Source organism: Taudactylus pleione, unplaced genomic scaffold, assembly GCF_031769625.1.
Source record: "Taudactylus pleione unplaced genomic scaffold, aTauple2 ptg000619l, whole genome shotgun sequence".
Lineage (NCBI taxonomy): Eukaryota > Metazoa > Chordata > Amphibia > Anura > Myobatrachidae > Taudactylus > Taudactylus pleione.
In genome coordinates this window covers 1425320-1438245 of record NW_028285021.1, presented here as the reverse complement: position 1 = coordinate 1438245, position 12926 = coordinate 1425320, and the positions used below count along the sequence as shown (strand labels likewise).

At 46.2% G+C, this 12926-nt stretch overlaps 1 protein-coding gene across 1 annotated transcript in view; it reads right to left on the bottom strand.

Annotated features, from left to right (window-relative positions):
- The window catches only part of LOC148479634 (4-galactosyl-N-acetylglucosaminide 3-alpha-L-fucosyltransferase FUT6-like), a 57419-nt gene extending 44879 nt beyond the window's left edge, over positions 1–12540 (bottom strand). Inside the window, exon 1 of the mRNA XM_088454478.1 lies at positions 12503–12540. The gene's annotated coding sequence lies outside the window, so the exon portion shown is untranslated. The remainder of the gene's footprint in view (positions 1–12502) is intronic.
- Positions 12541–12926: the final 386 nt, after the last annotated feature.

Sequence of the window (12926 nt, the reverse complement as noted above, 5' to 3'; positions counted from 1 at the left end):
CTGCATAAGGGGCACTACTAAGGACATTACTGGGGTCTCTGCAGAAAGGGGCACTATTGGGGGCTCTGCATAAGGGACACTACCAAGGACATTACTGGGGGCTGTGCATAAAGGGGCATTACTGGGGGCTCTGCATAAGGGGCACTACTGGGGGCTCTGCATAAGGGGCACTACTAAGGACATTACTGGGTGCTCTGCAGAAAGGAGCATTACTGGGGGCTCTGCATAAGGGATACTACTAAGGACATTACTGGGGACTCTGCATAAAGGGGTATTACTGGGGACTCTGCATAAAGGGCACATCTAAGGACATTACTGGGGGTTCTGCATAAAGGGGCATTACTGAGGGCTCTGCATAAAGTGGCATTTTTGAGGGCACAACATAAGGGGCATTACTGGGGGCTCTGCATAAGGGACATTATTTGGGGCTCTGCATAAGGGACACTACTAAGGACATTACTGGGGGCTCTGCATAAGGGGCATTACTGGGGCTCTGCATAAAGGGGCTTTACTGGGGCTCTGCATAAGGAGCATTACTGGGGGCTCTGCATAAAGGGGCATTACTGGGGGCACAACATAAAGGGCATTACAGGGGCACTGCATAAGGGGCATTACAGAGGCTCTGCATAAGGGGCACTACTAAGGACATTACTGGGGGCTCTGCATAAGGTGCTTTACTGGGGGCTCTGCATGAGGGGCTTTACTGGGGAACAACATAGGGGGAATTACTGGGGGCTCTGCTTAATGGGCACTACTAAGGACATTACTGGGGGCTCTGCATAAAGGGGCATTACTGGGGACTCTCCATAAAGGGACATTACTGGGACTCTGCATAAGGGGCACTACTAAGGATATTACTGGGGGCTCTGCATAAAGGGGCATTACTGAGGGCTCTGCATAAAGGGGCATTACTGGGGGCTTGCGTCCCCCCCACAATGAGCAGAGCCTGCAGCTGCCGCTCTGGATCTAATTTGATCCAGTCAGTGGCAGCATCCTCACTGGACGGAGTGGATTGGAGCCGAGCCCAGCAGTCATCATGAAGAAAGGTATGTACTACACAGACAGGTAAGTGGGGCCTTTTCTATACTGGGAGGGGGCACGGCATAAGGGGCTCTGCATAAGGGGCTTTACTGGGGTTCTGCATAAGGGGCGTTACTGAGGGAACAACATAAGAGGCACTACTGGGGGCTCTGCATAAGGGACACTACTAAGGACATTACTGGGGACTCTGCATAAAGTGGCATTACTGGGGACTCTGCATAAGGGGCACTACTAAGGACATTACTGGGGGCTCTGCATAAAGGGGCATTACTGGGGGCACAACATAAGGGGCATTACTGGGGGCTATGCATAAGGGGCCTTATTTGGGGCTCTGCATAAGGGACACTTCTAAGGACATTACTGGGGGCTCTGCATAAGAGGCATTACTGGGGGCTCTGCATAAAGGCGCATTACTTGGGGCTCTGCATAAGGGGCACTACTGGGGGCACACCATAAGGGGCATTACTGGGGGCTCTGCATAAGGGGTATTACTGGGGGCTCTGCATAAAGGGGCATTACTTTGGGCACAACATAAGGGGCATTACTGGGGTCACAATATAAGGGGCATTACTGGGGGCACAACATAAGGGGCATTACAGGGGCTCTGCATAAGGGGCACTACTAAGGACATTACTAGGGGCTCTGCAGAAAGGGGCATTACTGGGGGCTCTGCATAAGGGGCATTACTGGGAGCAAAACATAAGTCATTACCGGGGGCACAACATAAGAGACATTACTGGGGGCTCTGCAGAAAGGGGCATTACTGGGGGCTCTGCATAAGGGACACTACTAAGTACATTACTGGGGGCTCTGCATAAATGGGCATTACTGGGGACTCTGCATAAGGGTCACTACTAAGGACATTACTGGGGGCTTTGCATAAAGGAGCATTACTGAGGGCTCTGCATAAGGGGCACTACTAAGGACTACTGGGGGCTCTGCATAAAGGGGCATTACTGGGGGCTCTGCATAAGGGGCATTACTGGGGGCACAACATAAGGGGCATTACTGGGGGCTCTGCATAAGGGGCATTAATAGGGGCTCTGCATAAGGGGAACTACTGGGGGCTCTGCATAAGGGGCACTACTGGGGGCTCTGCATAAGCGGCACTACTAAGGACATTACTGGGGGCTCTGCAGAAATGGGCATTACTGGGTTCTCTGCATAAGGGGCATTACTGGGAGCACAACATAAGGGGCATTACTGGGGGCACAACATAAGGGGCATTACTGGGAGCACACATAAGGGGCATTACAGGGGCTCTGCATAAGGGCCACTACTGGGGGCTCTGCATAAGGGGTACTGCTAAGGACATTACTGGGGGCTCTGCAGAAAGGGGCATTACTGGGGGCTCTGCATAAAGAGCATTACTGGGAGCACAACATAAGGCATTACTGGGGTCACAACATAAGGGACATTACTGGGGGCTCTGCAGAAAGGGGCATTACTGGGGGCTCTGCATAAGGGGCATTACTAAGTACATTACTGGGGGCTCTGCATAAAGGGGCATTACTGTGGGCTCTGCATAAGGGGAATTAGTGGGGGTACAACATAAGGGGCATTACTGGGGGCACAACATAAGGTGCATTACTGGGGCACTGCATAATGGGCACTACTAGAGCACTGTATAAGGGGCATTTCATAATGGGCCCAAATTCACGGGGTATTGTAAAAGGGGCTCTAATTCAGGGGGGAATTGCATAAGGGACACTGCCTTGTTGTTTATTAATAATAAACCTTTCAAAATTGCATATAAGACTTTTTTTTTTGTTGTGGCCCACACGCTCTTAGACTTTGAATATTCGGCCCAGTTGATATTTTGAGTGTGACATGCCTGTTCTAGAAGATATCTAGAATCTGATTGGTTGCTATGGGCAACATCTCCACTTCTAAAAACTCGCACTTCAGTATATATACCCAGGTGTCAATTCAAATGAGAATCAGCCTCTGTGTTTATGTTATTGGATACATTTACTGATCACTAATGTGATTGAATATCAATACGTTGCAGTGTGATTCCATGGGATAAGTATATTCCTCTGTAAAGTAAATGTATAAGATCCTAATGTTATTGATTGATATGATTCTAACCTCTATCCTAATTCACAGATCAATTCTGTAAAAAGTTGAGATGTGCGCCAGACCATTTTTGCTGGATTTGGATTTGGCTCTGATTCGTCATCCGGCTTTGGATTTGGATTTACCAAACCGCCGTGCCTTGTTTTGGATTTGGATTTTTTACAAAAATTTACAAAAAAGCTAAAATCACATAATTTGTATTAATTGAGTATTATTAACATTAATTTCCAGTCATTTAAAGTCAATTTAGACCACCTCAAAGCTCACAATATTGTTTTCACCATTATTGACCAAAGGCTGCAGTGAGCTGGCTGGTTACTAAGTGACAGAGCAGCAGCACAGACACAGTAGTTTAAAGCACATCTATGAAACATTGCCACACAGCAGTGCCAGAAATGAAAGGTAGTGCAAGATGGAATTGTCTTTGGGCCCTCCCACCCACATGTTGGATATTAAAAAGGACATGCACACTTTAACAAACCAAGCACTTCAGCAACAGGGACTGACAGTTTTGTGGCTGAAGTGCTTGGTTTGTTTGGGCCCTTACAAAACAAGCTACTAATCAGGTTAAGTCAACAGCTCTACAGTGGCAAGATGTCACCATCATTGCCATCCTCACCCTCATCAGTGTGTACATCATCCTCACACAATATTAATTCATCCCCGCTGGCATCCACCATTACAGAGGTCTCTGTACTCTGACATAATTGCCGTTAAAGGTCTTCCTCATGGAATTTCCAGTTCATTTTGATGAACATAATCTTTTCCACATTTTGAGGAAGTAGCCTCCTACACCTTACCCTCACAAGGTACCCGGCTGTGCTGAAAACTCTCTCTGAGTACATACTCGAGGGTGGGCAGCTTAAGTACAGTAATGCAAAGCCAGTTTGTAAAAGGGCCTCCAAATTGCCTTTTTTTCCTTCCAGTACTCGAAGGGACTCTGTGACATGTCTATTTGTATGTTGTTATGAAAACATAATCCTCCACCATTCTTTGGATGGTGTTTGTATCAGATGGAGTTATGGTAGAGGTGTCACTAATGTTGAGTAATTCTTTTAGACCCGACCAGATGTCAAAATGTTGGGTTGACTTATCTGCATCAACACTGGGTCTTTCGGGAAAGCTGAATTTTTTTCTGGCTGCTGCTGAAGAAACTGAATGAGGAGATGTCATAGTGACATCTGTCACTTGAGCTGCCAACTTGCTCACCAGGAGCTCTTTGCATCTTTTAAGATCTTGGTCAGTTGGAAAGAAAGACACAGCATACGACTTAAACCTAGGATCAAGAAAGACACAGCATATGACTTAATCCTAGGATCAAGCATGGTTGCTAAAATGTAGTGATCAGATTTCAAGAAATTGGCCAACCGTGGATCCTGGCAAAGTGAATAAAGGACTTGATCTACAAGTCCAGCATACTCTGCAGATTTGCTTTAATTTCCTTCTTCAATTTTTCCAGAGGAATCACCTTCCTCAAGCTAGCAGTGTCAGCACTCACTTCACATGTGGCTACTTCAAATGGTTTGGGCACCTTGCACAAGACAGAAAGTACTCTCCACTGTGCTGGGCTAAGGTACATTCCCCCTCCTCTCCCAATGTCATGGCTTGTTGTTTAGCTATGGATGGCATTTTGCTGTTCCTCCATCCACTCAAGCATATAAAGGGTGGAGTTCCACCTTGTTACCACCTCTTGCTTCGGTTGATGGCAGGCAAATTAAACTGATCATGCAGGTGCTGCAATCTCCTGCATTCTGTTGCTGAATGCCGCCCCAAAATTTTTTGGGCCACAGACAGCATCTCCTGCACGCCCCTGTCATTTAAAAAAAAAAATCCTGCACCACTAAGTCGATTGTGTGAGCAAAACAGGGGATGTGCTGAAATTCACCCAGTTGTAATGCTTTCACAATATTTGTGGCATTATCAGAAATCACAAATCCTGAGGAGAGTCCAAATGGGGTAAGCCATGTTTCTATGACATCTTAGTTTTTCTAAGAGGTTGTCAGTGGTATGCCTCTTATTGAATCAGGTGATACACTGAGTAACCTGCCTCTGAATGAGCTGGCGTTGTTTGTTAGATACTGCTTTCGCTGCTGCTGAAGGCGATTCACTCACCCAGTGGTCACAGTCATGTAATCTTTAGTTTGCCCACTACCACTATCCACATATCTGTGGTTAAGTGGACAGTGGGTACAATGGCATTTTATAGGCCAATAATTAGTTTTTTTTTAACGTCCTGGTACAGCCGAGGAATGGCTCTTTGGCTAAAATGAAACAGAGATGTAATTTGGTACTGGGGACACAGGACCTCAATTAACTGTGTAAAACACACTGCATTAGTTGCAGATATTGGACACATATCTAATACTAGCATAGCTATCATGGCGTCAGTGATCCACTGTGCGACTGGGTGATAGCTTTCATACATGCTTCCTCTTGCAAAGGATTGTTTAACAGTCAACTGTTCTACTATTAGTAGTCTTCTTGGTCCACTTCTGGGATGAACATCCACCCCCAGTAGCAGCAGGATTCTTCTGAGGAGTCCTGGAAAGGGGAGGAGTCACCTAGCAATAACAAATTGAATGCCAGACTACCTCTGATCATTACTGATGATATTGAGGGTCAAGGTGTTGGTGGTGGAGATTGCAGGTGCTGGGATCTAGTAGAGAGAAGGGAGCTAGCTGATGCTGGACTGCTTGTTGTTATTTTTTTAGCACCAGTTTCTGATGTCATCAAATACTTGTCATGAGCTCGCTGCAGATGATGTAATAGCATGGAGATTCCTAGATGCTTAACATCCTTACCTCTACTTACTGTGGTTCTACAAAGGTTATAGATGGCTTGACAAATGTTGTCAGGATTTGGGTAAAAATTATTCCACACATAAGAGGTGGATATGTTGGTTCTACGCCCAGGCATGACAATGGCTTTCTTCTTATGATGGCCAAGAGTTGCTTCCACTAGTGTCTGACTTACACAAACAACATCCTCATCCTCAACATCCTGTGCCTTTCCTTGCCAGTGTGAATGGTATGTTGTAAATTTTCTGTTTTTCTACACTAACCTTTAGAGGTGTTTTTGTCTTTACCCCTGTAAAATCTATTTTTTTTAATTTCAGATACCCTGATTTTTGAAAGCCTCTACTCCCTTGAGCATCACCTTTAGATGATAGTGAAGGACTAGTATTGTCCTCATGACTGGTTGCAGCAGCTGTAGTGCTAGCATTTGCTTGCTGCTTCTGCTCTTCTCTCGTTTGGTTGTCGTGATCCATATTGATGAAAACACTCAAGTTGTACAAAAACTACTTACTAGTATTATGTATTTACTAATCACCACTCACTGCAGAGTCACAGTACTTGTGTCTTATAGACACACAGTGGAGTATGGCCAGCAAAGTCACAGTAATTGTATACACAGTGAGCTGCAACCCAAGGAGTCACAGTGCCTTAATATACAGTGGGCAACGTTCTGGAGAGTCACAGTACTTGTTTACAGTACACAGTGAGGTATAGCACAAAAAACTAATACATTTTTTTTATTTTTTTAAACTTTTCTTGCATTATCTTGTCACAGTACTTGTGTGCTATTAACACACAGTGGGCTATGGCCCAAGGAGTCACAGTAATTGTATACATAGTGGGGTACGGCCAGCAGAGTCACAGTACTTGTATACAGTAAACAATGGAGTACAGCACAAAAACAGTTTTTTTTAAAAACTTTTTAATTTTTTTTTTTAACTTTTCTTGCATTAACTTTTCACAGTATTTATGTGCTATGAACACACAGTGGGCTACAACCCAAGGAGACAGTTCTTGTATACACAGTGGGGGATACAGCACAGTTATTATATTAATATATATAACAGCAGCGTGCCCCCTATAAACACTGGCTACAGCACAGCCCCTTGTGAGACTCTGGACACAGCAGTTGTTAAATTAATATATATATATTATTAAATATGCAGAGCCAGTGCCACAAACAGTAAGCCAGGAGCCGAACACCCGGCTTACCGTTCAAAGGTTGAGCTGGGCGCCGGGCGCGGACAGCCGTGGGGGTTAGGTTAGGGGCTCCCGGGGGGGACTTAGGGTTAGGCCTGAACACAGCCGCAAACACAGCAGAGTACGTGCAGCATACAGCAGCATGCAGTGAAAAGTTATATCGAATCCAAGTCCTGCGAGAATCCTACTCCGGGAAGATGACGTTCAGCCTCGGCTGGGACTCCGAGTCTGACGAGAAGACCGAAGCCGCGGCTCAGATTCCCGCTATTCGGAGCGGTTCGGATTCCTTGAAATCTGGAACACTCATCTCTAGCAAAAAGCAGTAAAGTCGAAACCAGTGGCGTCACTAGGTGGATGTGGGGGGTGCAGACCACGCCGGGTATCACCGTTGTGACACCAAAATGTTGGCTTCTATTGTGACAGGTAGCCGAGCGCTGCATACTAACAACACAGTGCAGCGCCCGGCTCCGTTTCACTGAGGAGGAGTAGGCAGTGCAGACAGAGACTGTGGGGTCTATGTACTAAGCCTTGGAAGAGATATACTGGGAAGAGATATAGGCGGATATATGCTAAGCCTTGGAGAGAGATAAAGTGGACAGAGATAAAGTAGCAACCGATCAGCTTCTAACTGTCACTTTTCAAACACAGACGGTAAATTGTCAGTTTGGAGCTGATTGGTTGGTACTTTATCTCTCTTTATTTTTCTCCAAGGCTTAATGCTTCTCCCCAAAGTACCAACCAGTCTGCACCTAATTGTCATTTTTCAAGCACAGCCTGTAAAGTGACAGTTAGGAGCTGATTGTTTGGTACTTTATCTCCATCCATATTATCTCTCTCCAAGGCTTAGTACATAGATCCCTGAGTTGTCACTCTCTGGGAGCAGCCCGGCATCTATAGTAGTGCTGGGTACACTGCATGGGTAATGAAACAAGGGTGTTCCACAAGGTTACACCCTTTACCCTTTACCACATCCCCTTTCTGGGCGAGCACAGGGATTTATTGGCTGCACTGAGTGTCATGGACCACAATGCCACCACTGCTCTAAACAACAGACAACACTTTATCAAAGGAATAAAGCTGGATTACTAGATATATTATTAATTTCAGAACTTTAAACTTAGCCCAACTTCAAATTTTAATTTTAATAGTTTTGTTTGTTACTGTAGTTAAGCACTGAATTGCCTGATTTAATTTTCTATGTTTTCTTTGCTCAAAAGCAGGGCCGGATGCCCATCTGGCACTTCTGGCAAATGCCAGAAGTGTCGATGGCCAGATGGGCCTGTCTGGCAGCAAACCCCAGCTGAGCAGCTCCGCTTCCCGCTGCTCTGTTCAGCCGGGACACTGAAAGACAGGGGCATGCAGTGAGGCCATGCCCCTGTGACTTGCAAAATGCCCCTGTGACTCGTGGCCACATCCCCTTTGAGCAAGGCCACTCCCCTTTTGTGGGAACGCACATTAGGGGGACTGCCAGGGCTGCTGAGCAGCCCCAGTCCATCCCTGCTCAAAAGTTTTTTTGTTCATCGGGAGGATTGCCACCTAGCAGCAGCTGGTGGGTGAATGAGCAAGCCTCCCGAATACCACTGGAACAAGGTAAAGTGAAAAAAGTTACTAGCTTGTTCCTACACAGGAGAGCGGGGCCGAGCGACTGCTCTCTGACCTAATGGTCATGTGACTGCTTGAGCCCGCCCTCAGGTAGATTTTCCTTTAGCGCAGACCTGACAGAATACAGCTATCCTCCCTTGTCTTGCCGTAATGTTATAGGAGAGCCACTAACAGTGCTGGCAGTGATTATTTATCTTACACTGTTATTCAAAAAATCAGGTGAGTGTAATGTTTGTTTGTTTTTCTACCTCAGAGTCTGAGGTAAAGTCACTGCCAAACATAACCTCTCCTTTGTTTAAGAGATAGAAAAAAAGTGGCCTCTTCCTGCCAGCAGTGATTCTTTCTCATTTAGCTGTTTTTTTTCTACCTCAGAGTCGGAGGTACAAATCACTGCCAAAAGACACCTCTCCCTCCAGAGACTACTCAGAGATGCCTGTTCAGTCAGAATTGCAGCAACCCCTGAAATTGCCCAAAGGTGGCAAAACATAAGGTTCAAAAGTGAATGTGGAGATAAATTCACACAGAGATGCCTGTTCAAGCAAAAATGGGTCCTTCCCTAAAATTTCCAGGAGGTGGCAAAGCACCAGTGTCCGCACCAGACACATTTCTCCTGCCTATAGCTGGCACAGTACCTCTGCCTGAAGCTGGCACCATTAGGACTACCATTTAAGACAAAAGTGGTCCCTACCCAATGTTCCACTATTAAACTTTTCTGGGTATGTATGTCCACCATGTCCCTCCTTCAGTTGACTGTGAGTCAGAAGCATTGGCAGGTCCAGGGAGGGGGGGCAATCAGGGTGATCGACCCCCGTACACATTGCGGCGAGGGTGGGTGTTTCCGGCTGAGGTAATAACATCTTCCGCGGCTGGACCCCCCTGTCCTCCTTCCATGCGCAAGGTCAGAGATTTGATTTTTGACATGCGCAGTGGGGACACTGGGAATCCGGCGACGCGGGCGCCATTTTGATGATACTGGGCTGTGTAGGCTGACAATATGGTTGAGTCTTCTGCCTGTCACGTTTTCAAAAGAGTGCTGTGAGTATATCTTTGTGGAGCATATCAGTGGAGTTTGGGGGGGTCTGGTGCATATGTGGGGCTGGGGGGAGCCTTTGTGCAACAATTTGTTATTGGGGGGGGGAGGTCTAGTCCTGCCTGTCACTTTTTCAGAAGAGTACTGTCAGTCTGTGTTTGTGGAGTATATCAGTGGGATTGGGGGCGAGTGTCTGGTGCACATGATGGGCTGGGGCGAGCCTTTGTAATGAATAGAGAGTGGAGGTATCGTTATTAATTCTTAAGCCGCCCACCCTAAAAGTAAAGTCTAGATCCGCCACTGGTCAGAAGAGATGACTAGGTCCTCAGCCTCTTCAAAGATGGAAGTGTAGCAATATACAGATGGCCAGCATTACACTAGCAGGTAAAACCTCCCACCAAATTATATACCTCACACCCATGGCATTACAAGGGGGGGTGCGGGGTTGTCTGGGAGCCGCACCTGGGTGTCACCTGCTGAGGTGTGACACCAAGGTGCAGGCTCCCCCTCAGCAACAGGCAGGGGCATCGAGAGGGGGGGCAGCGGGTACTAATTACCCAGGCTTGCTGGAAGGGCCCGGCAGGTGCCCGGGGCTCTTATGTTACAGCAGCCCAGCATATGCTGCTGTGTGCTGGGCTGCACTGGGAGACTGCTTGCAGCTGCTAAAGCAGCAGCTGGAGCAGTCTCCTATTCCTATGGGGGGAGCGATCACGCTGATCGTGCCCCCCATTGGCTGTGCGCTGGGCTGAAAATAAATTTTTTGTAAGGGGGCGTGGTAATGCCTGCCGCGATTAGGCCACGCCCCCTGTCACCTGGGACCAGCGCAGCTGTCAGCAGCCCTGGTGACAGGAGCTGGGGTGCTGCACTGTAGCATTAAGTGCAGCACTCAGCTCCTGTCACAGTGAAGGAGCCGGCACTGCCCGCATTTCCGGCACCCCCCACCACCCCCCACCACCCCATTGATAACCACCATGGGCCGGGGTTTGGTCTGCAAGTCCACGTCCCCTCCCCTAGGTCACATCCCTTCCTGAGGCAGCTCCCCCTTTTCGGCGGCGCACTGCAGCATCACGCGCGTGGCATCCCTCCCTGCATTGGATGTCACTGCGGCGAGGGACGCCACTGCCTTACACTGGTATGAGGTATACAAGTTTGCCCAGCTGGCTGGTACAGGAGCTGTAGGCTGCTCTCCAGTTGCTGTGGGATTGTGCATACCAGCATGCCCTGCCTAAGTTTTGCAATCAGGGCATGCTAAGACTGTGGCGTGGGTGTGGTTCAGCAGCAGCTGAGGAGACGGTTATTTCCCACCCCTGCTGCAGAGCAACCTTAGTCAAAAATTATAAATGGGGTTTAAGGAGTTATACAGGGCTCCCAGATGCACTAGCACTATTTGCCCTGAAGTTGACTCCTCTTTATGTTCACATAGGGGTGATAGGTCTTAAAGCGACCCAATGCACCAAATGTTAAGGCAAATTCAGTTTTAAAATAATTGGTGCTGCTGGTCCTTTACGTTCTGTTCAGAAAGACTGAATCTGCCATACCTAAGCAGTGTGAGCCCTGCAGTGCTCTGGATGGAAAACCAGGAGTTGTAGGCTTTTTCTGCACAATAGAGTCTCTTGTAGCCTTTAAGTATATCTTACTAAAGGCAATTAGTAGAGCCACCCTCATTATTGGTGATAGGCTAGCAGGTTTTAGTTCCGAGGCCACTTGACATGCCCATTCTGTTAGATGCGGACCTCTTTGGCCAGATTTCTTAGGTGAGGTCAGGGGTCACATTCAAGGTCCACAGGTCATGCTCAGTCAGATGGCTCCTAAAAATACTTTCAAGCAGTCAGAGTATCCTCATTTACTCTTCTTTCTAAAATATGCTCAAGAGTTGCAGCCCCTTGTTAGACAAAGTCTTATCTATGGCTTAGGAGTAGGGGAAAATAGATTTGGCAGTCATGGCCTCCAAAGTCTGCATGATACATTTCTCATACAGGTCAAATGTGTCATTCAAACTAGAGCTAAATGTGAAGGCACTGAATGCATATATTAAAAAGAGAGGGTTCAGGATAAAAGGGCTAACATATATCCCCTTTTTCTTTTGGCCACTAATTGGTTTTGCCTCAAATTACACCTATAAGAGGTTTTCCATTTGGTCTCAGTTTACCACAACCATTGGAATCTTTGCCATTTTATAATAAAGAGATCACCTGCTTCAGTGGACTGTAATAGTGGTTGGACTCTCAATAGCACCCTCAATAGCACCTTATATCTCAATAAACATAATAATAGTGTGACTCAAAACAATAGGCGATTGAAAGAAATAAAAATTATATTAACAATATTACGTTCCTGTGTAGAAGAAAATTGGTGGCCACGATGAGAGGTCTGAAGTATCTTTCTTGTCTAATTCTTCCAATATACACGTGATACCATAAAATAGAAAAAAGTATATGTGTAATAAAGTTTATCACCCCAGCAAGGACAACTAAATAAAAATTTAAAATAAAAAAATAATAAAATCTTTCAAGTGTGGCAAGTTCATTCAAAAGCAGCAGGCATACTCCGACTCACACTGGATAGTGCAGATTAACACATATCAAGGTTTCTTTTTCCACCACTGTGTTTAGAAACGTATATAGCCCATACGAGAGAATATTCCACCAAGAGAAATAGGATGGCGTACCCCACTCACTATTAAACTATAATTTCTAAGCACATCAAGGTTTCTTTAGAGAAGCTTCATGGATAGAAAAGGGCGTACCCCACTCACGGTTAGTGTAGATCACAGGTTCTCAAACTCGGTCCTCAGGACCCCAAACAGTGCATGTTTTCCAAGTCTCCTCACATACTATGTATCAAAAAATGTGAAAAGATCATGTTTCTTTTCGCCAGACATCGTGTATCTTTTCGCTTTTTTATCGTCATATTTATCATGTTTTTTCGCCAAAAATGGAAAAGTGATAAATCCCCTGAAGTGTGATAATTTTCGCATTTTTGTTTTCTAATTAGATAATGGGAAAACAACTGCATAAATGATTTTTTCATGTTCCGATACAAAAAAATAACAACTGCGCATGCTCTATTTCAATTTTGGACATGCGCAGTGAACGGTAGGTGGCGTTCTGCGTGAGTGACAAGCGAAATTCTAGTGGTTCATCAAAATAAAGGAATCCCTTGATACTAGATTTCCCCTC